Source organism: Lynx canadensis, chromosome D1 (genome assembly GCF_007474595.2).
Source record: "Lynx canadensis isolate LIC74 chromosome D1, mLynCan4.pri.v2, whole genome shotgun sequence".
NCBI lineage: Eukaryota > Metazoa > Chordata > Mammalia > Carnivora > Felidae > Lynx > Lynx canadensis.
In genome coordinates this window covers 102,464,999-102,490,401 of record NC_044312.2, presented here as the reverse complement: position 1 = coordinate 102,490,401, position 25,403 = coordinate 102,464,999, and positions in this window count along the sequence as shown.

The following is a 25,403-nucleotide window of genomic DNA, read 5'->3' as shown; positions in this document are numbered from 1 at the left end:
CACACACACACACACACACACTTTTGTAACGAGCGACAAGAGATAGCTGGGTAAAGAGAGCTGTGAGCTGACAGAGACATGCCAGGGTATGGAGGCCAACTGTTTGGACAGAGCGAAATGATTCTCCAGCTCCCTGTCCCACAGCCGCATTGCCTACGACCCCTCCTACTGCAGCTCTGCAGGTTGAGGCAATGAGGGCATAACTCTGCTGCTTGAGCACACATACAGGGCTCTGCATCAGATGCTGGTGACTTAGGGTCAGTCTGCCCCTCAGCTCCCACCCCGGCCCCATCTCCCTGATCTCCCTCTGGCCAGAGCTTGTGCTCTCATTGTAATGGGGTGGGGACTATGCTTTTCTCAATCAGCTCTTCCCTCTTCCCAAAGAGCTGGAGTTCTGTCACCTGCTATTATGAGCTGGATTATGGCCCCTCAGAATCCATACATTGAAGTCTTAACCCCCAACGTGACTATATTTAGAGAAGGGGCCTGAAGGTTAAGTGAGGTTACGGGGATGGAGACCTAATCCAATGTGACTGCTGTCCCTCTAAGAGGAGAGAGACTCCAGGGACACACAGGGAAAGGCCACATGAGAGGGTATCTGTCTGCAAGCCACAGAGAGAGGCCTCAGGAGACACCAAACATGTTGGTACCTTGATCCTGGAATTTTAGCCTCCAGCACTGTGAGAAATAAATTTCTATTGCTCAAGCCACCTAGCCTCCTTGTTCATTGACTATTGTAAGGTAGTTTGGAAGACAGACGTTCAGCTTTGAGGTCCTTCCTGGGTTTGAATCTTGCTCTTGTCACTTTCAGCTGGGTAACCTCGAGCAATTAGGCAACCTCCCTAATCTTCACCTCATTATCTGTGAAAGGGGACAGCAATACCTTCCTTGGAGGAGTATCAATAATGCTAAAATAAAATTATTAAAGATTCTGGTTTCTTAATTGATATAATAGTTTCAGAGAAACAAGATGGGTAGAAGACGGATTAGACAACGTACATTGCCCACGTTGTGTTCGGCACAGAGTTGGGACTTAATAGGTTCCTTTCCTACAGATCCCCCTATTCTACAGTTCCTGTGCCCTCTGTGCCTGCTGCTGAACTAGCTGCCCTTGGATCTCCATGTTCCAATCACCAGCCTGGTCTTCTGCTCTAGACCTCATATCCATCTTATTTGCTGCATTTTTTTTCTCCTTGGTATTTATTACTGGCTTACCCACTAGAATTGTAAGCTTCATGGAGGCCTGGCACACTATAGACACTTCCCCCATAATTGTTGACTGAAGGAATGAATGAACGAAGAAATGGTGGGGCCATTTTCTTGTGGGTCAAGGGGGAAGTAAGTACCACGGTAGGTAAACATTATGGCGGGAAGTATCATGGCATCTCTTCAGCATCAAGAACCAGAGAAACAAGATTCCAATCCTGACCTCACCACTTTCCAGTTGTGGTGGGTTTCAACCATTTGCTTGGACGTGAGGGTCAAACGAGCAAACACAGGTCAGTGCAGAGAATGGTGTCTGCAGCAGCCCGAGGAACATCAGTTAGTGCCCTGAGAAATGACAGAGAGGTTGGTGACGAACTAGTGGTGGGGAGGACTCATGACTTTGTGTCAGTATTTGAATGAGGAGAGTAACTGGATGAAAATTAGACGAACAGGCTCAAGGGAACAGAAGTGGGATTTCCTCTCTGGGTGAGTTAATTCTCTGGACCACTGAGGTTCTGTACCACACTCAGGCACAGAGCAGTGATTTGGGGACCAGGCATTTTCTACCCAGAATAGAACCACAGGAATAACAAAGTCCAGTTAGCGGTGCTTATTGTTAACTCAACATTTATGTGGAGATAGCTCTGCCTCCTGTTTTATCTGTTTTATGAGGACACTAGGGCTCTCAGTAGGTCACCACTTACCTGAGATCACAGAACTACGAGTGCAAGGGCCAGACCCCAAACCCAACCCCTCTGAGTCTGATGCTAGAACTCTCTCTCCCTCACACACTGATTAGTCATAACGGACCGGGAAAGAAAGTCGAAACTTTGGTACCATCTTCTCCCAGAAATAAAAACCAGAATTCCATCTTCATATAAGTGGTCCTTTGGACCCTTCTGTGAAGACTAAAACTGGTTTTCTGCTTTTGTCGTTTTGGGCTTCTGTCACGTGAGATCAGAAAAGTCATCATAGCCTGTGTGGGAACTGAGTTTAATGCCGTGGGGGTCCCTCAATTCTGAAGCAGTTGGAGACAGGGGAGCTAAGCGTTTCTTACTGGGAAAAGGCAAATGTCTTTCCTTGAATTTTTTGATTCTCGAGTGATTTTCCTTCAGGAGGTGGCTGTGGAATTGCCAAGTGTTGGTTGTTGGAAAACAGGAGGGTGACTCCAAAGGTGGGGCTGAGTTGTGTAGCAAGAAGGAGCTCAGTCCAGACAGATGTGATGGTAGCACAATGGGGATTTGGAGGCCCCACCTAGTCCTTGAGTATTTTGTTTGGAATGCACAATATATTACGATAAAAAAAAAATTTTTTTTTGGCTGGTAGTAAAACATCAGACTGTTTTCACACAAAGTTCTGGATTTATCATTCTTAAAATATAAAAGTAAGCTTTGGCAACGCTGGACCCTGTTCTATGGCAACAATTGACACAACCCGAATAGTGGGTGTGCGTCATTCAGTTTATCACAGACCCCTTCCCCTGCGTGTGGTCTTACGTCCCTCCCATCTCACTTATTACCCTAGTGGATGGTTTCGTTTTGTAATCCTAGAAAGAATGGAAATAGCACTGCACCGGCTGCTGGAGATTTAAATACTAGTTCTGATGCCAAAATGCTGCAGTGATGTTGGGCAAATCTCTTCCGCTCGCTAGACCTTGGTTAATTCACATTCGAGAAGGAATAAGCTCTTACCATGTAAAGGTGTGCAGAACAGCTGATTCACTCACTGATCTACTCATTCGGTCAGTGTTTAGAGAATGTATGTAATAATGGAGATAGCAATAATGGAGAAGCAGTGCGCCCAAGGCAGAAGTAAATCCTGTTATTCAGTGAAGGAAACTGATCGTTACATAAGTGGGGAAATACAGGCCGTGCCAAGGACACATTACATGAGCCTCTTGCCCAATCTAGGGGCTCTAGGAAGGCCTTCAGGAAGAAGCGAGGTTTATTTTTATTTATTTATTTATTTATTTTTTTTAATATATGAAATTTATTGACAAATTGGTTTCCATACAACACCCAGTGCTCATCCCAAAAGGTGCCCTCCTCAATACCCATCACCCACCCTCCCCTCCCTCCCACCCCCCATCAACCCTCAGTTTGTTCTCAGTTTTTAACAGTCTCTTATGCTTTGGCTCTCTCCCACTCTAACGTCCTTTTTTTTTTTTTTTTTTTCCTTCCCCTCCCCCATGGGTTCCTGTTAAGTTTCTCAGGATCCACATAAGAGTGAAACCATATGGTATCTGTCTTTCTCTGTATGGCTTGTTTCACTTAGCATCACACTCTCCAGTTCCATCCACGTTGCTACAAAAGGCCATATTTCATTTTTTCTCATTGCCACGTAGTATTCCATTGTGTATATAAACCACAATTTCTTTATCCATTCATCAGTTGATGGACATTTAGGCTCTTTCCATAATTTGGCTATTGTTGAGAGTGCTGCTATGAACATTGGGGTACAAGTGCCCCTATGCATCAGTACTCCTGTATCCCTTGGGTAAATTCCTAGCAGTGCTATTGCTGGGTCATAGGGTAGTTCTATTTTTAATTTTCTGAGGAACCTCCACACTGCTTTCCAGAGCGGCTGCACCAATTTGCATTCCCACCAACAGTGCAAGAGGGTTCCCGTTTCTCCACATCCTCTCCAGCATCTATAGTCTCCTGATTTGTTCATTTTGGCCACTCTGACTGGCGTGAGGTGATACCTGAGTGTGGTTTTGATTTGTATTTCCCTGATAAGGAGCGACGCTGAACATCTTTTCATGTGCCTGTTGGCCATCTGGATGTCTTCTTTAGAGAAGTGTCTATTCATGTTTTCTGCCCATTTCTTCACTGGGTTATTTGTTTTTCGGGTGTGGAGTTTGGTGAGCTCTTTATAGATTTTAGATACTAGCCCTTTGTCCGATATGTCATTTGCAAATATCTTTTCCCATTCCGTTGGTTGCCTTTTAGTTTTGTTGGTTGTTTCCTTTGCTGTGCAGAAGCTTTTTATCTTCATAAGGTCCCAGTAATTCACTTTTGCTTTTAATTCCCTTGCCTTTGGGGATGTGTCGAGTAAGAGATTGCTACGGCTGAGGTCAGAGAGGTCTTTTCCTGCTTTCTCCTCTAAGGTTTTGATGGTTTCCTGTCTCACATTTAGGTCCTTTATCCATTTTGAGTTTATTTTTGTAAATGGTGTGAGAAAGTGGTCTAGTTTCAACCTTCTGCATGTTGCTGTCCAGTTCTCCCAGCACCATTTGTTAAAGAGGCTGTCTTTTTTCCATTGGATGTTCTTTCCTGCTTTGTCAAAGATGAGTTGGCCATACGTTTGTGGGTCTAGTTCTGGGGTTTCTATTCTATTCCATTGGTCTGTGTGTCTGTTTTTGTGCCAATACCATGCTGTCTTGATGATGACAGCTTTGTAGTAGAGGCTAAAGTCTGGGATTGTGATGCCTCCTGCTTTGGTCTTCTTCTTCAAAATTCCTTTGGCTATTCGGGGCCTTTTGTGGTTCCATATGAATTTTAGGATTGCTTGTTCTAGTTTCGAGAAGAATGCTGGTGCCATTTTGATTGGGATTGCATTGAATGTGTAGATAGCTTTGGGTAGTATTGACATTTTGACAATATTTATTTTTCCAATCCATGAGCAGGGAATGTCTTTCCATTTCTTTAAATCTTCTTCAATTACCTTCATAAGCTTTCTATAGTTTTCAGCATACAGATCCTTTACATCTTTGGTTAGATTTATTCCTAGGTATTTTATGCTTCTTGGTGCAATTGTGAATGGGATCAGTTTCTTTATTTGTCTTTCTGTTGCTTCATTGTTAGTGTATAAGAATGCAACTGATTTCTGTACATTGATTTTGTATCCTGCAACTTTGCTGAATTCATGTATCAGTTCTAGCAGACTTTTGGTGGAGTCTATCGGATTTTCCATGTATAATATCATGTCATCTGCAAAAAGCGAAAGCTTGACTTCATCTTTGCCAATTTTGATGCCTTTGATTTCCTTTTGTTGTCTGATTGCTGATGCTAGAACTTCCAGCACTATGTTAAACAACAGCGGTGAGAGTGGGCATCCCTGTCGTGTTCCTGATCTCAGGGAAAAAGCTCTCAGTTTTTCCCCGTTGAGGATGATGTTAGCTGTGGGCTTTTCATAAATGGCTTTTATGATCTTTAAGTATGTTCCTTCTATCCCGACTTTCTCAAGGGTTTTTATTAAGAAAGGGTGCTGGATTTTGTCAAAGGCCTTTTCTGCATCGATTGACAGGATCATATGGTTCTTCTCTTTTTTTTTGTTAATGTGATGTATCACGTTGATTGATTTGCGAATGTTGAACCAGCCCTGCATCCCAGGAATGAATCCCACTTGATCATGGTGAATAATTCTTTTTATATGCCATTGAATTCGATTTGCTAGTATCTTATTGAGAATTTTTGCATCCATATTCATCAGGGATATTGGCCTGTAGTTCTCTTTTTTTACTGGGTCTCTGTCTGGTTTAGGAATCAAAGTAATACTGGCTTCATAGAATGAGTCTGGAAGTTTTCCTTCCCTTTCTATTTCTTGGAATAGCTTGAGAAGGATAGGTATTATCTCTGCTTTAAACGTCTGGTAGAACTCCCCTGGGAAGCCATCTGGTCCTGGACTCTTATTTTGGGGAGATTTTTGATAACCGATTCAATTTCTTCGCTGGTTATGGGTCTGTTCAAGCTTTCTATTTCCTCCTGATTGAGTTTTGGAAGAGTGTGGGTGTTCAGGAATTTGTCCATTTCTTCCAGGTTGTCCAATTTGTTGGCATATAATTTTTCATAGTATTCCCTGATAATTGTTTGTATCTCTGAGGGATTGGTTGTAATAATTCCATTTTCATTCATGATTTTATCTATTTGGGTCATCTCCCTTTTCTTTTTGAGAAGCCTGGCTAGAGGTTTGTCAATTTTGTTTATTTTTTCAAAAAACCAACTCTTGGTTTCGTTGATCTGCTCTACAGTTTTTTTAGATTCTATATTGTTTATTTCTGCTCTGATCTTTATTATTTCTCTTCTTCTGCTGGGTTTAGGCTGCCTTTGCTGTTCTGCTTCTATTTCCTTTAGGTGTGCTGTTAGATTTTGTATTTGGGATTTTTCTTGTTTCTTGAGATAGGCCTGGATTGCAATGTATTTTCCTCTCAGGACTGCCTTCGCTGCGTCCCAAAGCGTTTGGATTGTTGTATTTTCATTTTCGTTTGTTTCCATATATTTTTTGATTTCTTCTCTAATTGCCTGGTTGACCCACTCATTCGTTAGTAGGGTGTTCTTTAACCTCCACGCTTTTGGAGGTTTTCCAGACTTTTTCCTGTGGTTGATTTCAAGCTTCATAGCATTGTGGTCTGAAAGTATGCATGGTATAATTTCAATTCTTGTAAACTTATGAAGGGCTGTTTTGTGACCCAGTATATGATCTATCTTGGAGAATGTTCCATGTGCACTCGAGAAGAAAGTATATTCTGTTGCTTTGGGATGCAGAGTTCTAAATATATCTGTCAAGTCCATCTGATCCAGTGTCTCATTCAGGGCCCTTGTTTCTTTATTGACCGTGTGTCTAGATGATCTATCCATTTCTGTAAGTGGGGTGTTAAAGTCCCCAGCAATTACCACATTCTTATCAATAAGGTTGCTTCTGTTTATGAGTAATTGTTTTATATATTTGGGGGCTCCGGTATTCGGCGCATAGACATTTATAATTGTTAGCTCTTCCTGATGGATAGACCCTGTAACTATTATATAATGTCCTTCTTCATCTCTTGTTACAGCCTTTAAGTTAAAGTCTAGTTTGTCTGATATAAGTATGGCTACTCCAGCTTTCTTTTGGCTTCCAGTAGCATGATAAATAGTTCTCCATCCCCTCACTCTGAATCTAAAGGTGTCCTCAGGTCTAAAATGAGTCTCTTGTAGACAGCAAATAGATGGGTCTTGTTTTTTTATCCATTCTGATACCCTATGTCTTTTGGTGGGCGCATTTAATCCATTTACATTCAGTGTTATTATAGAAATATACGGGTTTAGAGTCATTGTAATGTCTGTATGTTTTATGCTTGTAGTGATGTCTCTGGTACTTTGTCTCACAGGGTCCCCCTTAGGATCTCTTGTAGGGCTGGTTTAGTGGTGACAAATTCCTTCAGTTTTTGTTTGTTTGGGAAGACCTTTATCTCTCCTTCTGTTCTAAATGACAGACTTGCTGGATAAAGGATTCTCGGCTGCATATTTTTTCTGTCTAGCACACTGAAAATCTCGTGCCAATTCTTTCTGGCCTGCCAAGTTTCAAAAGAGAGATCAGTCACGAGTCTTATAGGTCTCCCTTTATATGTGAGGGCACGTTTACCCCTTGCTGCTTTCAGAATTTTCTCTTTGTCCTTATATTTTGCCAGTTTCACTATGATATGTCGTGCAGAAGATCGATTCAAGTTACGTCTGAAGGGAGTTCTCTGTGCCTCTTGGATTTCAATGCCTTTTTCCTTCCCCAGTTCAGGGAAGTTCTCAGCTATTATTTCTTCAAGTACCCCTTCAGCACCTTTCCCTCTCTCTTCCTCCTCTGGGATACCAATTATGCGTATATTATTTCTTTTTAGTGTATCACTTAGTTCTCTAATTTTCCCCTCATACTCCTGGATTTTTTTATCTCTCTTTTTCTCAGCTTCCTCTTTTTCCATAACTTTATCTTCTAGTTCACCTATTCTCTCCTCTGCCTCTTCAATCTGAGCTGTCGTCGTTTCCATTTTGTTTTGCATTTTGTTTAAAGCGCTTTTCAGCTCCTCGTGACTGTTCCTTAGTCCCTTGATCTCTGTAGCAAGAGATTCTCTGCTGTCCTGTATGCTGTTTTCCAGCCCAGCGATTAATTTTATGACTATTATTCTAAATTCACTTTCTGTTATATTATTTAAATCCTTTTTGATTAGCTCATTAGCTGTTGTTATTTCCTGGAGATTCTTCTGAGGGGAATTCTTCCACTTGGTCATTTTGGATAGTCCCTGGTGTGGTGAGGAGCTGCAGGGCACTTCCCCTGTGCTGTGGTGTATAACTGGAGTTGGTGGGCGGGGCCGCAGTCAGTCCTGATGTCTGCCCCCAGCCCACCGCTGGGGCCACAGTCAGACTGGTGTGTGCCTTCTCTTCCCCTCTCCTAGGGGCGGGATTCACTGTGGGGTGGCGTGGCCCGTCTGGGCTACTTGCACACTGCCAGGCTTGTGATGCTGGGGATCTGGCGTATTAGCTGGGGTGAGAAGGCAAGGTGCACGGCGGCAGGGGGGGCAGGCTTAGCTCGCTTCTCCTTAGGTGATCCACTTCAGGAGGGGCCCTGTGGCAGCCGGAGGGAGTCAGATCCGCTGCCGGAGGTTTGGCTCCGCAGAAGCACAGAGTTGGGTGTTTGCGCGGAGCGAGCAATTTCCCTGGCCGGAACCGGTTCCCTTTGGGATTTTGGCTGGGGGATGGGCGGGGGAGATGGCGCTGGCGAGCGCCTTTGTTCCCCGCCAAACTGAGCTCTGTCGTCCGGGGGCTCCGCAGCTCACCCTCCCTTTGTCCTCCAGCCTTCCCGCTTTCCGAGCAGAGCTGTTAACTTATGACCTCCCAGACGCTAAGTCGCGCTTGCTGTCGGAACACAGTCCGTCAGGCCCCTCTGCTTTTGCAAGCCGGACTCGGGGGCTCTGCTTGGCTGGCGAGCCGCCCCTCCGCCCCGGCTCCCTCCCGCCAGTCCGTGGAGTGCGCACCGCCTCGCCGCCCTTCCTACCCTCTTCCGTGGGCCTCTCGTCTGCACTTGGGTCCGGTGACTCCGTTCTGCTAATCCTCTGGCGGTTTTCTGGGTTATTTAGGCAGGTATAGATGGAATCTAAGTGATCAGCAGGACGCGAGGTGAGCCCAGCGTCCTCCTACGCCGCCATCTTCCCAGAATCCCAGAAGCGAGGTTTAAATCAAGGCTTGAAGGATGAGCCACAGTGGGAAGGGGAAAGAGAAGAGTATCTCAGGCAGAGAGAACAGAATGTGCGGAGCATGTTTGAGAAACTTAAAGGAATCTGAAATAGCCAGACAAGGATGGAAAGTGAAGAGAAGAGATGAACAAAGGCCAGGGCTTGAAGGGATTTGGAAGGCTCATGAAACCGAGAAGTGCTTGGGCCAGTTTTAGTTCAGGATTTTTAATTTTGAGACTTGTCTGAACCTCTGTCTATTCAAGAAGGAGAAATGGCAGGTGGAACCATAGAGAGATCCCAAGTATCAGCATGAGAGATGGAAAACATTTCCCTAAGGGTGAACAAGGAAAGCATTTATTGGCTAGTTAATGATGCACTGTGGTTGAGTCTGATGTGAGCCACTCACACCCTAAATGCATTTATATCTAGCAAATAGAACGCAAAACTAAAAGGTACTTGAAATAGATTATATATGTATATAATTGATAAAAGATACTTGAAATAAATGATATATATAATAGATAAAAGATACTTGAAATAAATTATATATATATATATATATATATATATATTTCTTTATTTTGAGAAAGAGAGAGAGAGCAAGGAAGGCAGAGGCAGAGAGACAGGGAGAGAGAGAATCCCAAGCAGGCTCTGTGCTGTCAGCACAGATGAGGAGCCCCATCTCAGGAACCGTGAGATCATGACCTGAGCTGAAATCAAGAGTTGGGTGCTTAACTGAGCCACCCAGGTGCCCCTGAAATAAATTATATTTTAATAGGACACAAAAACTACCTGGATCAGCTTCTTTTTTCTAAGGAAGTTTGACAACTGCACCAAATGCTGTCAATTAACCAAAGTGCTGGTAAAGGACAGCTGAAAAATTAATCAGCTTCCGAATGGTTTTCCCGGAAAACCCATTCTTATCAAACTTGTAACGGTAATTGCAGAAATGCCGCCTGTGTGGCATTTAAACATAAAGACAGTAACAGGAAGAAATCATCACTTAGCGTTCTTCTAAAATTCTATCTCTCTAAGTTTTTGAACATCTAGCCCTTATTAAGGCAGAATACAAGAATTATTTCAATAACACCAACTTTTATTTGACATTTCTGGGTAATTGTGTAAAAAAATGATTCTAATCCAAATACATCCTTCATTTCTTTGCTTATTTTTGGGAGTGGAGAATCAATGTAATTGCCAGTGCAGGAGGGAATAGGAAAATCTCCCTGGTTTGTTTTTTGTGATTGAATGCACTTTCCTTCTTCAATTCTCCTTTTGGAATTGTTATGAATTCCCTCTACTCCCTCTGTCCAATTCTGTGGGTGAAATGAGCATGCTCCCTTCCTCCCCCATCCATGTCAGAGTCCTTGACTCCCTTCCAATTCCAGTGCTTGCTTTAAATTGGAACAGAGTATGAGACAGGTCTTCCCACAGAGTCTAAAAATTCCCCTTTAAAAGGATTATCTATATTCTGGCACAGAGGCTTGAATAAAAAGAGCAACCATCTCTATTTTTCTGGCTAATTCCCTTCATCTGAGATCTGGGCCAACCAGATTAATTATAAATGGTCAAGAGAGGCACAGGGAGGGGTTGGCTCAGTGGATTGTCTTCGTGGTGCAACTAGAGAGAGAAAAATCTCCTGGCTAATCTCTCAATAGCTTTCACTGAGGTTAGGTATTCCACAATTAACGATTCTTAAAAACAAGTTATTTTTAGAGGAGTAGTGTATTAGAAGCAAATTAATTCATTCAGCAAACACTTACGGAACATCCACTATATGTCATATTATATGCAAGGTGTAAGGAATGAAAGCTAACAGCAATGACAGCAATAACTACTATTTTGCGAGCATTTACTCAGGGACAGGTACTGAGCTAGGTGCTTGCTGGACATACACGATTTCATTTAATTCTTTCAAACTCTTTGATAGGTAAGCATTATTTCTTTTACTATGCGGATGAGAACATTGATGTTTAGAAAACTTAATTATATTGTCCAAAGTCAAGATCACCCATGGAGAGCATGTCAGAGGTAAATCTGAATCCAGCTGGATGACTCCAAGCCAAAGCCCTCAACCAACCTGCTGTCCCTTGGGAGCCCCTAGACTGGGGGGACAGGAAGACCTGTAAACCAGTGATTACAGCCAGGGTGAGGGTGCTGACACAGAATGATACGACCAGTGGGCCCAGGACGGCCCTGAAGAGGAGCTGGACAAGATTTTAGAGTGGAGCTAATATCTGAGCAGGGCTCAGTGGAAACTCAATAGAAGGGGCGAAAAAGCTCCAGGGGAGGGGAGTGGGGGACGGTTAGGGCATGTGTGAGGAAGGATGAGCCTATGGTGTCTCCGGAGCAGCCGGGAGTCCCCATGGCTGGAGAAGGTGAGGTGGGAGAAGGCTGGAATGGAGATTGGACAGAGGCATCAGAGCGAAGGGCTTCTAATGCCACCTTATGATTCTGTAGACGGTGGTCACAGCTTATCATATGAAATGACCCTTTGGTAACACTTTCTAATTAAGTGCAGCTCCTTTCCTGTCCTGCAATGAAATGGAATGACATGCCTCCAGAGATAGTTTTTTTAAAAAAAGACCCATCTAGGGGCGCCTGGGTGGCGCAGTTGGTTAAGCGTCCGACTTCAGCCAGGTCACGATCTCGCGGTCCGGGAGTTCGAGCCCCGCGTCAGGCTCTGGGCTGATGGCTCAGAGCCTGGAGCCTGTTTCCGATTCTGTGTCTCCCTCTCTCTCTGCCCCTCCCCTGTTCATGCTGTCTCTCTCTGTCCCAAAAATAAATAAACGTTGAAAAAAAAAATTAAAAAAAAAAAGACCCATCTAGCCTTCTAGCTCTAAAGGAAAGGGGAAATAGAAGGTAAGTAGCTTAAAAAATAAGCATTTAATGTTCGAATGCTTAAGCACGGCTGCTCTGGACGACGTAATAAAACAGATGCTGTGTCTGTATGTTGTTGTGGCACAAACAGCCCTGAAGGCAGAGTGAGTGATTTTCACGTCCTGGAGGCTCAAGTCCAATGAGAGTGTTGCTTTTGATAATATGACTTCTCCGAATGGTCACATTTCTTGGCCAAGCTCCCAGCAAAACAAAGTCCAAGCTTTCCTCCATTTATGTGGTAGGTGCAATCCAGGAAAATTCAGTGTATGCTAAAATTGTGGAAAAAATATTTTGTGTGTTCTAAGTGGAGATAATGAGAAACATGCTTTTCACTCTCGTGATGTCTAGAGGGACATTTGGAAATCACAAGGGACATGGGACCATTCTTGCTAGTGTGAGCCTGTGCTGTTCGAGGCTTTGGTGACCTCTGACCTCTACATGCTGATTCTCCCTCCTCACCCCACTTTATCGTGACAATTAACACTGTTCCTGCAAGTTGAAAAGAAGTTCGCAGGGGTCTTTACCTTCCAATTAGGAACAAAGCTAAAGGGACTCAATGAAAAATAATTAAAAAATAATTAAAGAACCCTCAAGGGGCTCTAAGTATAATGGGGGAAGATAGATATGTTAAATAAGTTATGAAGAAACTAGGTGGCGACTCCATTAATAGATGGGAAAAAATAATGTACTATGAACCAAGGAGCATAACCCAAATCTCTACATTTGACGGTTTTAAAGTAAGCTTATGTTAATCATATTAATTGCAGATTTTTCCTAATTTTGTCCTTTACTTTTATTGTTTTACGAACCACCTGACATTCAGAGTTTTTCTATCCTTGTACTAATCGATCTTTTCCTTTCTTATTTCTACTAGTGGTGGATTAAAGATGTCCCTCCTCCCACTGGAAAAAAAAAAAAGAAACTCTGTGCCAAGTGTTGGCAGAGGGATGGGAGCCAACAGAAGGGGAAGGGAAGGGCTCACAGAAGGGACTGGAATGATGACTTAGACTTGCTCTTGCAGATCATGGTGGTGGGAGGAGGGCCTTCTAGAACGAGGACGCAGCATGAGGACAGGCAGTAGGCGAGGTCCCCAGGACCTGGTGCTTGCAGGATACTGCACAAATGGTCCTGCACAGGGATATGGGGGAGGGTGGGGTGGGAGGCTAGAAAGACTGGCAAGGGAAAGCAAGGTTCAGACATTCCAGGTCTCTGCAGCTAGCTCAGGTTATTACCAGGGAAGTAACGTTCTTTTCTTCCTCCCTCCCTCCCTCTCTTCTTCTTTTTCTTTCTTTTTCCTTCCTTCCTTCCTTCCTTCCTTCCTTCCTTCCTTCCTTCCTTCCTTCCTTCAAGTTTATTTATTTGTCTTGAGAGAGAGAAAATCTCAAGCAGGTTCCACACTGTTGGTGCAGAGCCCGATGAGGGGCTTGATCTCACGGACCATGAGATCATGACCTGAGCTGAAATCAAGAGTCAGATGTTTAACTGACCGAGCCACCCAGATCTATGTTTTTATAAGAAGAACATTGGCCAGACTGTGGGGAAAAATCATAGGAATGGTCCCTGACCAACAGCAACAACATCACCTGGGCCTCACGCCAGACCTGCTGAATTGGACCCTTTGGAGCTAAGATGCATGTTAGTAAGCCCTCCGTCTCTACTTTGATGTCCAGTAGGCCATTCAGACTCAACACGTTCGGAACTGAACTTGGGAGAAACAGGGGCTGGATTTACCCCTCCACCTTAAACGACAACTAAACATATAAATCATTGGTTTTCAGAAATTGGATAATACCCAGCATAAAATCCCCCAGGGAGAAGGGACAGCAATGAGGTGGCCCCTGAAAACTATCTCAACATCATTCCTGCCCTTACAACGTGCTAAGGAAGTCCCGGCACTGGATCCTTCTTTCCCCAGACACTCACTTAACTCATGCCCCAGGTTCTTTCAAGTCTTTGTCAAATGCCACCTCCCCTTGAATCCTGCCATGATCCCTCTATTTCATACAGTTCCCTTCCTCTTTTCCCTGCTTCCCCATTTTTTACAGACCACTTCTGGCCTTCTAGTGCATTATATAATTTACTTATTTATTGTGTTTAGTGTATGTCTCCCTCATTGGCAGTTAAGCTCCCCAAGGGCAAGGGTGCTTGCTGGTCTGTTCACGGATGTATCCTAAGCACTAAATCCCTGCCTGTCACGTTACAGGTTCTCAGCCAGGGTTTACCTACAATTGTTGAGTGAGAGACCCAGGGGGCCCACAGTTTGGGAGTGACGGACGTGGATTCTGAGCATAGATCTTAGGCTGTTAAAGCCCACAAGGACTCTCCTTTACCACTGCTCTACACAACATGGTACATACTCAGCCTTTCAAAAGATAGAACTCTGTGTTATTTTCCACCTGCTCCAATCTTACATTTGAATACATTCGATTACGAAACTAAGAGAGATAACGAGAAAAAGCATTTTGTACCTAAAGGTGCCTACAAGGGCTAGTTATCAGTTATCTCAACTTGAGTTAATCATTTAGTCTGCTGATTTGGTTGAGCAATGCCACTTGAGAGCCATGATTTCATCCCCACCATGCGGATATTGTGATGTGTTCTCTGTCTACCCCGTAGTTACTATTGCGTTTCTCTGGTTCAGCTGTGTGCATACCACCATCATAATTTTTGTTATTTCCTATGCTAATCGTGCTTTTCTATAAACGACTCATCTTTTATTTATTTAAATTAGTTTTTAAGGAAAACTATGTTACCCTGTTGAGAAGCACAGTTACTTGCCATAAATAGAAGGCACACTAAATATGCATTCAAATAACACATAGCTAGGGGCGCCTGGGCAGTTCAGTTGGTTAAGTGACCACCTCTTGATTTCAACTCAGGTCATGATCTTGAGGTCTGTGAGATCAAGCCCCACTTTGGGCTCTGCACTGACATCACGGAGCCTGCTTGGGATTCTCTCTCTCTGCCCCTCCCTCTGAAAATAAATAAACAAACTTAAAAAAAAATAACATAGCTATTAAATTAAAAACAATTTGTGTCCTGCCTACAATATCTCATCTCTTGTTTCTGGTATGCTTGCCACAGTTTGAGGGAACACTTGCTAGAAACCTCTCTGAGCCGTGACGGAACAGGTAGTGTTCTCTATGCAAAACCATAGCGATTAATCAGATTATTGCTACTGTACTTCTTGTGATTCATAAAGAAGCCAAGTGTTTGACCCTGATTCCACTCAGCTGGTACAGGTGGTTGTTTCAAAGGTGAAAACTAAATTTTGTCTCCAAGAAATGCACCTTCCTGTAAGTAGAGAAAAATCTTAAGATCACATGTTAAGTTTATCTTTTTTACATGATGATGGTCCCTGAGAATACAGCTTTCTTAAATGCAGCAAGTGATTAGATGTGATGACATCAGTCACCAATCAAGCTCTTCTGAGCGGGAGTGGGTCTTCAGAGATTATCTGGCTGTACTCACTGGGGGGTGTTAAGTTTCTTTGGCAAAGAGACCCCCAAATGCAATGACTCATTTTTCTCTTTGGGGTGAGTAGTTGGGCTCTGTCCAGGATAGCAGGTGCCAAGGATGGCTGGACAGCTCTGGCGTCCTCCTGGGTGTTCTCACCGCACCCGCAGGGTGGGGGGCTATTATGCACAGTTTGCAGTTGGCAGGAAAGGAGAAAAGAGAATATGGAGGAGGCACCTCTATTGCCTTAAAAGCTACAGCACAGAATGCACGCATCACTTCCATCCACATTCCAGTGGCAGGAGCTTAGCCACATGGCCACCCAACTCCTGGGTAGTCACGTGCTCAGTTAGGTCCCCTACGAGAGGACACAGAAGAAGAGAGAACATGTGTTAGTGTGCAGCTGCCAATCTCAGACACACTGGCCCAAACCCCTTCTTTAAAGAGGAGGAAGCAGGGGGCGCCTGCGTGGCTCAGTCAGTTGAACATCTGAGTTTGGCTCAGGTCATGATCTCATGGTTCATGGGATCGAGTCCCGCACTGGGCTTGCTGCTGTCAGCCTGTCAGCAGCAGGAACAGAGCCTACTTCAGAGCCTGTCCCCCTCTCTCTGCCCCTCCCCTGCTCTGCTCTCTCTCTCAAAAAATAAAATAAAAAAAAATTTAAAAAATTCAAGAGGAGGAAACAAAAGCCCATAGAGGAAAAATGATTTACCGCCATCACCAAGCTAGTTGGTAAATTTCAGTTGCTCAGTTATATACCCAGTGAGCCCAGTATGTATTAATTGAGTGTCTACGAAATGTTAAGTATTGTTCTCGGCCTTGGAGATAGCAAAGACTCAAGGTCCTTGTACTTAAAGATTTTACATTCTAGTTGGAGGAGGTAGACAATTAATAAAGAAAGGAAAGAGAATTTTAAGATTAGAAAGAAAGTCGATGAGAGAGTGGCAGAGAGGGACCGGGTGTGGCTGGCACCAATCATGTAGGTTATAGTAATAATAGCTAGGTCATTATTGCATGACTTTCCCCCTCGCCCTCCGCCCCAGTCTCCTGTTTAGCTGCACCCATACATAGCGCTCAGTAGGACATTGATGAGAAGGATCACCAGTCCTTGAATCAGGATACGCTAGTTCAAGGTGTGGGTAGAATCTCATTAACCCTTTGTCTATCAGCTTTCCACCCTTAGCCACAGTCAGGGTATTTGAATTGACTTCTACCGTTAATGGAAACTGGCAGCTTTCTTTCAGGATCAGAATTTTGCATTCATCCCAAATGAACAGTGCTAGCAAACAACTAGCAATTATTAAGTGCCTGATGTGACAAGATTTTGATGTCTTAATTTAGTTCCCAGTGGGAGGATACATGTCACACAAGCTGTCTAGTACCACAAAAGGAGAAGTGAGCTGTATATAGAGGCTGTAGGTGAGAGTTTGGGGACAGTAAACATCCCCAGTAGAAGACGGGGCCCTGCATAACATGCTGGGCATTAAGGAAAAGAGTTAAAAAGGGGGGAACACTTATAAACTTAAAGAGGACTGGCCCCTCATCGCAGAGAGTAAGTTCAAACTTTCTAACTGGCTTAGAGAAGTAATGTGTAGAAAGGATAGCCTGCAATCTACATCATCCACCCCATTTTAAAATACAGTTTAGATACTACTAATTTTTAGGTTACTCAGACTGTAAAAAAATTCAAACCATGTTTTCCAGGTCCGCAGAGAATTGTTTCTGCTGCATTGACCCCTTCAGTCACACTCTTGGTCCTCTAAAACAGTCAAAAACAGCTTTAAGGCACACATTATTCTGTCTGCTACAGGGATTTTGTAAAGGACACTGGGTTTGACATTAATCAGTGGCCCTGTAGACCTAGTCTCTTCAGGACTTAGTGCCAGGAGAAATTTTGCTTGCTCTGAAGATCCAATACATTTTCTTCTTGTGAACCTTGAGAATCATGTGACTGATGACTTTCCCCCTTTTTGCTTTGGCAACCAGGAAGCTCAGTGCCAAATTTATAGTTTATTTAGTGACTGCATAGAACCTAAGTGACCGTCATTCTAATATAGCTGTTTGCTTTTTGCTCTCAGAACTGGCCTTCTCTAATTTATATATATTTTGGTCTAGGTTATTATTTGCATGCACACACACATACATCACATACACATGCACACTTCTTACATGGTATGAGGAAGGGAGTGTGGATAAATGAAGAAGGAACCTAATGCACATTAAACTGTCAATTGTTCACATCTTTCTATATTTACTTCCAATTTTAGCCTTGCGCACACTTATTTCTGCATACTTAAATTCAAATGGTCACAGACACAAGATTAGAACAGGGAACAAAGTTAGAGGTTTTTTTTAAGGGCACCTGCCTCCTTATCACTGTATGCTTCTGGAATTTCTACTCCTTTCCAGCTGGCAGTTCTCCTGTCTGTGTTCAAACACCTCCATTAAAGGTAGACTTCCAGTGTGATTCATTTCTTGAAAGTCCTGATTGGTTGAGCCTTCTCACTTCACATTTGATCCTACCCTGATGGGCCACACAGTAAATATTAATTATTCATCTATAGCTGGTAGCATTTGAAGTAAGCTATTATATCCCCCAGAACATTTTCTTTTGACCAGGTACTTCAAATATTCTGCAGATGATGAAGCCATGAGTCCTCTCATTGATTGCTCTGGTCACTCTCTTCCAAACACAAATCTTATCCTGCTTATTTCCTTTTTAAAGTAAGTTTTAAAAAATATCTATCTATCTATCTATCTATCTATCTATCTATTTATTTTGAGAGAGAGCGTGTGTGTGCATGCACAAACAGGGGAGGGGTAGAGAGAGAGAGGGAGAGAGAACCCTAAGCAGGGTCCACACTCAACACAGAACCCAACATGGGGCTTGATCTCATGAACTGTGAGATTATGACCTGAGCTGAAATCAAAAGTCAGATGCTTAACTCAGGCACCCCTACAGTAAGTTTAAGAGAACCAACCTCAAAGCTCTCAAAGCATCCTTGCCCCTCATCCTAAGTACGTATTAGCTTTCTGTGGAGTCAGATTGTAACTGACTCACAACGGACTTCTTGCACGCCAGAGTCCCTAAACCCTTTCTGCACATGCCAGAGTTAAATTATTTTTTCTCCAACCTGTTTTTGGGCAATTAGTCTTTTTGAATGTAAGTGAAAGGTCTTCCATTGCCCTCATCAATTTTCATCTTGGTATGTATAAACCATACCTTAGAACTTGGCAAAATTATTCTAGATTTTTGTCCCATCAGCCAAGACATTTGCTCCCCTTCTTGGCTTTTCGCCATTCACAGATTTGATGGTCTGACCTTTATATCACCGCTTGATGCAGGGATAAAAATCTTACAGTGAGCAAAGCCAGGAGCCCTGGTGTGTGTTAGCAGGGACCTTCTTCTAGGCTAACACTGTTCTATTTTTAAAATAGTATTCTGTCTGCACCATTATTTGCCATTAATCTTCAAACTATCATCCAAAATAAAATTTAGTAACCATCTACCGAGGACAAATTATGTGTCAGGCATTGTACTAAAAGTTCTTACATTATTTGAATTTGTTCTTTGCTGAATCTCAGAGACAAAAATGTCAGATAGAACAAGGCCAAGACCCTCATGCCTGACTCATGGTTTGCTGGTTTGTGTGGAACCTTGAAAAAAATTAGGTTCTAATGCTGTTGACAATAGACTTAGTATTTAATACTCAAAGCAAACTGACACTAAAATGAAATTGGTTGGGGATGCCAAAAAAAGTGAACTCTTGACTTAAGCCTTCAGATATCAGGTTCAGCTGAAAAGAAGAGTGGGATTAAAGATGATATGAATTGCTAGAAATAAAGCCAGAGAGATCATCTTAAGAAGGCTTGATGTATTAGAGATTTTACATATTTTTTTCATCTTTGGGAAAAGAATTCTCTTCATGACATGCAAGCTAATTTACCAACTCAGCCTTTTGAAAAACTTTAGAGACAGAAATGCATTATCTACACAAATAGGGGATCGCCTTTAAGCTCTCTCTGGCTACTCAGCTAGTTTCTGAGGGAGCTGGAATCGGACATTCGTTCTTTTCTCCAACAATGAAGCCCTCATCTCTCCATCTTGCCTGAGAAGCTAATGTGATTGGTTTTGAAAATGCCTTGTTGGAGTCCCAAGGCACCACTTTGTGTTTCATTTTTTTCTTAGGTAACATGAGGTCACACAGACATTTCCAGAATCAGCGGAGTCTGGGAGTTCACCATTGTCTCTCTTTATGAAGTATTCCATCTGAGTTAATCGACCACTGTTTATTTAGCCATTCCCCTATTGTTGGCCATTTGGGTTCTTTCCAATTGCTAATTATTACAAATGGGCTTTGAGGACTGGTAAGTGCTAGACAGATGTAGGGCTCGCTCATTATTCTTTTGTTATCACACTCCCAGGATGCAGGCATTTTTCTGTCTTCCTGACTTCTTCTTCCTAATGGCATTCTTATAAAAGCACCAAAGATCTGAAAACACATGCTTTATTAAATCATCCAAGGCTGCACTATTAATTTCTTTTTCTCTTCAAGTTCAATACAGAAGTCCAAAAATTGTAGGTCTGCGTCTGCTCTTCTTCACGGAGTTGCTAATCACATCCTAGACTTTTCCATCCCACCTTTGTTATGCTTCACTGTCAAGTAAATTCATTTCAGTTCCCCAACCCATCCCTCATTTTTTAAAAGTAAAAAGCAAGGATAAATATAAATTAAGTGGGTTAATATTCTAAATGAAATATTTGCCCAGGAAACCAAAATATGAACATATACATATTGAATGAAGATTTACTTTCAAAGATCTCATATGGAATACATATTTATTGTACAAAAGTTGGAAGAATATTTAAAAGTAAGTAAAAGGGAACAAAAAGGTTACATCCCGTTTTCTCAGAGCCCCCACTACTAAGATCTTGGTGGATTCCCTTCTAGTTTTCTTTTTCTCTGCAGAATTTTTTTCTTTGCAGAGCTGTTTTGAAAAGTTTTCAAAGTTTAATTCATTTGAAAGTATCTTTAGGCTGTGTGAAGGTGGAGAGACCATGGGATGGGGTCAGGACCCCTTAGGTGGGGTCATTTCTCAGGGCCAGTCCCGCACTGATCTCATTTTACCTGAGTGTACCTTGGGTGAGTCCTATAAACCCCTGATTCTCAAAATAGGGTGTCTCCCTGAATCCTAATCTCTCCAGAAGGCTGTTAGGAAGTTACATTCTTGTATGGCACAACGGTCTTAATGAATCACAAACAGAAGTGAGAACTGCTGCCCTACCCTGTCTGGTAGATTTCTTTCTAAGTCAAAACGGGTGTGGGGTTTGGGCTGGGTCATCCAGGGTAGGAGTTCTTATCACAGGGCTCCCCTGGATGGGGGGTGAACTTCAGGGATCTGAGAATCCTGGGAACTTGGCTGTAGGTTTTCGTCTTTCCCGTGTATGCATTTTGTGGACAGACTGTCTATATAGCTTTAAATTTTATAGATTTACCAGAGAGCCTCTTACTCAGCAAGATATCTGAGCCTTCCTTCATTGATCTAAGATCTCTTCCAGAAATCCCTCTGTCATGGTCATCTGATGGCTGCGAGAAGTACCATGTTGCCCCGTGAACATCCTCCTTCTTCCACTGTGGCCAGAAAAGGCATGAGACTCTCCTCTTTCATTAGTTATGTGGCCTCAGGCCAGTTGCACAGCCCCTTGAGACAATTTCCCTCCGGCAGAACTTAGTAGTAGCATATTTTATTTCATGCCTGCTTTACAGGCACTGCTGTAAGCACTTTTGACCAACTATCTCATTTCAGTCCACACGACGATCCTGTGAAAGAGGCACTCTTATTACCCCTCTTTTAAGAATGAGCAGGCAGGCACAGAGAAGTCAACTAACTTGCCCATGATCACACAGCTAATAGATGGTACAGTTGTGACTCAAAACCACACTGGCTGCTTCTAAATCTATGCTAAGCGCAGCAGTCCCCCTTATCAGCAGGGGATACGTTCTAGGATCTCCACTGGATGCCTGAGACCTCAGATAATACTTCATCCTATATATACTCTGTTTTTCCTGCACATACTCATGTATGATAAGGTTTGATTTGTAAACAAGGCACAGTAAGAGATGAACAATAATCAAATAAAATAACACAATTAAAATAACATCTGCATATTGCCATGAGAATAGGGTCTCTGAAAATATCTTCCTTTTACAGTACTCATCCTTCTTCTTGCGATGATATTGGATGATAAAATGCCTACGTGATGAGATGAAGGGAGGTGACTGGTGTAGACGTTCTGACCCAGCGTTAGGTACTACTGACCTTTGGATGATGTGTCAGAGGGATCATCTATTGCACGATCGCGGCTGACCACGGATAACTGAAACCATGGGAAGCCAGGCAGCGGTTAAGGGGGGGCACTGTAGTGAGTACTGAGAGCATTAGGACTAATATCTCTTCTAATAATGCTATCAGTAATGAATGATACTAATTAACACTAACAGAACTCGCAATATCACTGCTAATACCACTATCTACAGCAGACTGTAATGGAACTGCAAGCGGGCTCCAGCTGGGGGACCCTGACCAAGGGGACTCCTCCATTCTTCTGGGAACCTCTGGGAATTTCCACTTCTTCATTGTCCCCTGGGGATGGGAAATGCCGCCTGCCTCCCAGGGCTGTTGGCTCCCGGGCAGAGCACAACCTGCCACATAATATTACCGGATAGATGTTTTTGTTGTGGTAAAATATATATAACATAGAATGTACCATTTTAACCATATATAAATGCACGGTTCCGTGGCATTAAATCATTCACATTGTAGTATATCTACTACATAGGTTTTGCTTGTATTTTCTACACTGTGTAGAGTACTCAGCCCAGAATCTGGCACCTTGCAAGTATTCAACCTCCAGCTCGCCCCTCCCCCTCCCGGGCCCCTCCCCTCCCTCAGCCTTTGACAAGTGTCCCATGCCTCAGAGATTTCAGTTAGCATTCTCCGGTGCGGTGTGAGGCAGGATGACAGGTCTCTCCAAGTGATCGTGGGCACATGACTCCATAGCTCTCTGCCTCAGTTTCCTTCTCTGTAAAATGGGGATGAGAGCAGCACCTACCAAAGAGGCTGTCACCTGAGCGAGGCTCTGGGCACAGCTCTAGCCCTGGCAAGCGCTCAGTAAAAGCCGGAGACGACTTTCATTATTTGGGGACCGCATCCTTCCTGGGAAGAGCACGCTGGCAGGGGTGCAGAGGAACTGGAGGCTGGCGCTGGCCCCAGAGGGCTGCTCGCCCTTGCTCCCTCCAGGCCGCCTTGACGGAAGGCGCTCAGGGGAACAAGTGGCAGTGGGCGCTCAGGGGAACAAGTGACAGTGGGCGCTCAGGGGAACAAGTGACAGAGTTGTGAGGAGGAGGAGGGAGGCCATCGGGGCCCACGGAGCGCTTTGTTCCATAAAAAGCTTCGACTCAGGCTGTCATAGTGGCCTCAGATTTCTGTGTCTCTTCAGCTTCTATTTTGAGTGCGGGATTGGCGTGGGAATGTTTTCCTTGATTTCAAGCCCTAAGTAGTTGTTGGGGAACAGCTGTTTTGAAAGATCATCTTTGAGGCACTGAGATGCTGCTACAAAACAAATTTCCTGAACCAAGAAAGGCTCCCCTGTTCCATTTGCCTGATTTTACTTTTGTCCAGGTCTTCACTCCTGCCGTTGCTTCTTCCCGAACCCTCTTTTTCTACCCCGACTCCTGCACTTGGGCTCCCGTCGAAATCCCCCTCGTTGCCTCGCTGCCACTTCTCCAGTGGAACTTTCTCTGGTTCCCGCAAAGTATCTCGCTGGGTGGGCTTGGCCCTGCCCTCTGACCTGGGTGTGGGTTGGTTCTGAAGCAGTCCCTCCCCACCTGGATCTCGGGTTCTGGAAGACTCCAGGGCCTTGTTTGAGTCATGACCCCTCCCGTGCTGCCATTGAGCAGGAAACTGGTGAATCGTTTTCTTTGTCAGCTCAACATCCAGACGGTCAACTAGTTCGGTTGGTGGAGGGAATTCTAAGGGGGTCGGTGGAAGGGTCCCACCTCTTGCACAGAAGCCAGAAGAGGGACAAGACATCCATGCTCCTTGGCCTCTGTCTGGCGGAACACAGGGAAGCCCTTGGCCGGGGTTAGCATTGCTCACTCGGGTGCAAGGCTGATTCTCCAGCTTTCTGAACTAGCAGAGACCCCAGAAAATTCATTTCTGTTTAAGTTAATGAACCCTTGTTTCCGTGGTTCGTCACCAGTAATTCTTACTAGTATAGCGCCACGAACAGAATGAAAACTTCAGGGATGTTGATAAACTTCAGGTTGCTGAAATCAATCCCACGCGATGATTATCCGTCGTTTCTGCCTCCTCCACATCCCGGTACCCCTCCTGGCGCTAGCAGCCTGAGTTTCCATGTCCAAACCGCTGTCTCCATTCTGGGTCCACGCGGTTCAAGGGGAGCTGACTCCAGCCATGGCTGCAGGGTGGGTAAGTCTGGCCAAAGCACCGCACCCTCTGGCTGCCGTGATTGGCTCAGGGATGGGCATGTGACCGCCTCCAGGCCAAAAGATTCGTCCCAGGACTTTTGCCAGAATGACTCAGAAGAGGCGTGTCTGTTTGCCAAGCCCCTAGGCTGGTGGCTTAGAAGACTGGAGTTCTCAGGGAGCGCCAGGAGGGTGAGTCGCCACGAGGGCTCTTGAGGCTGAGTCCAGAGGAAAGCAAAGCTGAGAGATGAAGAGAAAGAAGTTCCTGATGACATTGGTTAAGGACCTGGATTGAACAGCATCTGAGTTGTAATAATAACAGCTGACATGTCTTAGATACTAGGTACCAGGCACTGGTGTCAGCATTTCACAAGTTTCACAAGTTTCTCAGGCTGCCATAACCCAGCGCTATGAACTGGGCAGTTGAAAACAACACGAATGTGTTGTCTCATAGTTCTGGAGGCTGAAGAGTCAGATTCAAGGTGTTGGCAGGGCCATGCTCTTGGCTACAGGCTGAATTAGGCCCCCACCCCCAATTTATATGTTGAATCTTTAACCCTCAGGAGAAAGGGCATATAGGGAAGTAGTTATGGGTAAATAAGATCATAGAGTTGGCCATTGGTTTGATAGTATTACTGTCCTTATAAGAAGAGACACAAGAGAGCTCTCTAGCTCTCTCTCTGCCACGTGAGAAGTTGGCCCCCTGCAAGCCAGGAAGAGAACTCGCACCAGAAACTGACCCTGCTGGACCCTGATCTGGAACTTCCAGCCTGCAATCTGCCAGAAAACGAATTTCTGTTGTTCTAGCTGCCCAGTCCACGGTATTTGACTCCGGCAGCCCAAGCAGACTGATACGCGCCCTGTGACCTGAAGGAGAGATTCCTTCCTTGCCTCTTACAGGTTCTGGTAGCTCCAGGTGTTCCTTGTCTGGCAGCTGTGGCACATCCTGCCTCCAAGAACCCATGGTGCTCTCCTCCTGTGTCTGTGTCCCCGCGTCCCTTCTCCCCTTCTAGAAGGATAGCAGTCACATTGGATAAAGGGCCCACTCTACTCCGGTATGACCTCATCTTAATCGATCACATTTGCGAAGATCCTGTTTCCAAATAAGGTCACATTCTCAGGTACTGAGGGTGAGCCCTTCAATGTATCTTTTTTGGGCGGCATAATTCAACCCATAACACATGTGTTGATTTACCCAATCCCCACAACGAATCAATGAAGTAGGCATGAATTTATCATCATGGCCTCACCCACATGAGCGAAGTAAGGCCCAGAGAAGTTAGGTAACACGCTCAAGGTCCTATGGTGAGTAAGGGTTTGAGCAGAGATCTTACCTCAGACAAAGTGGTGGCAAAGCCTGCACATTTAGCTACTTCACAGTTTAGACCCGAAACATGATCCAGTCGATTCCCTAATTTGCTTAGGCCGGTTTGAATTGGGTTTCGGTGCCTTGT